Source organism: Gekko japonicus, unplaced genomic scaffold (assembly GCF_001447785.1).
Source record: "Gekko japonicus isolate JY-2015 unplaced genomic scaffold, Gekko_japonicus_V1.1 scaffold299, whole genome shotgun sequence".
In the NCBI taxonomy this organism is placed as follows: Eukaryota; Metazoa; Chordata; class Lepidosauria; order Squamata; family Gekkonidae; genus Gekko; species Gekko japonicus.
In genome coordinates, this window is record NW_015170896.1 from 271489 (window position 1) to 272913 (window position 1425).

The 1425-nt window shown below is 50.1% G+C and overlaps 1 protein-coding gene across 1 annotated transcript in view; it reads right to left on the reverse strand.

Annotated features, from left to right (window-relative positions):
- The window catches only part of LOC107116601 (tetraspanin-4-like), a 17610-nt gene that overhangs the window by 4548 nt on the left and 11637 nt on the right, over nt 1–1425 (reverse strand). The window lies entirely within an intron of this gene.

Genomic DNA, 1425 nt, shown 5'->3' on the forward strand with positions numbered 1-1425 from the left:
CCGCCGCCTCCCCCTCGGAGCTGGGGGGGGTGGTGGAGGACCGCCCTTGCCGCCGCCGCCGCAGCCTCGGGGAGATTGAGGGGGGGGAATGGAGGAGACGGAGCTCTTCTCCCCCCATGAGTATCGCGGGTCCCCCTCTTGTACCTCTCTATTTGGTTACTGGTCCCATAAGCCTTTGCTCTTCTGTTGGCAGCCTAGGCGTAAAAAAACCTAAAGCCTTACCCTGTGAATGTACCTTTGCCCCAATTAATATCTGGCATTCCTCGGCCTCGGAGTGCCAGGTTCCAATGCCTAAACATTTCTGACATCACAGCTAATAAAATATATCTGGGCAAAAGTTCATGCCAGCAAAAGTTCATGTTATCAACTTAGGATGGGCGGGTATTTGGCAAGTCTGGGACATTTTTAATTGACTCCTCCCTTGATTCCTATTGGCTGACAAGAATATAAAAAGGAGGTTTGGGGCTTTGTTCGAGGCTGTTTGGCCGACACCACACCTAGGCTTGAGTTGAGGTCTTGGTCCACAGTCCAGGAATAACCTTTGTTCTTTCTGAAGTGTACACTATATCAGGTATTGGGATTTTCTATATGCTACTGGATATTGATATTGAATATATGCTACTGAGCATTACTTGTGTATGGTTCTGGAATTAGTTAAAGGCAACTGTTCTCTCCGTATTTCTCTCCTTCTGGAGGCTGGAGTTCCCTAGCCAGACTCCAACCACCCAAAGAAAAGAACCCTAGTGTGGGTGTGTTTGGGGGATCCCTGAAAGAGGCCTGGACCCCTAAAATCCCCCTACATGAGGAGAAAATGGAAGGGGCAGAACCGACCAGGAGCCCCTTTGAAGAAGAGGCAGATGAAAATGCAATGACGAAACACTATGATCCTCAACCTGCAAGCAGTATCTCACAAGGGTCTTGTAATAGAAGAACTGGTACAGGAGAAGAGCTGTTCTTTCTTCCAAGAGGGCAGAGCCAGAAGGAAGGCTGATGCAGGGAAGAGACCCTCATCCTGGGAGGGAGGGTGAGCAGACTGAGGCCCACTTGAGACCGTGAGCGAGGGACAGTAAGTTTAGATGCGTTAGGGCATTTGGTTTCTTGTCTTTTCACCCCCTTACTGATTGTTCTTGCACCTTGTTTGTTTCCCCTATGGGACTGACCTCCTGTAAAAATAAACCTTTTATTTGTTGTTTACTCTGCCTGGTCCTCATGCCTATTATTCGGCCAAATAAGGGAGGTCTGAAGGTTGCTAGGTCTGGGTTGGAAAATACCTGGAGACATTGGGGGTGGAGCCGGGAGAGGGCGGGGTTTGGGAAGGGGCCTCAGCATGGTGCAATGCCACAGAGTCCACCCTTCAAAGCAGCCATTTTCTCCGGGGGAAGCTGATCTCCGCCAGCTGGGGATCAGTTGTAAAAGCGGGAGATC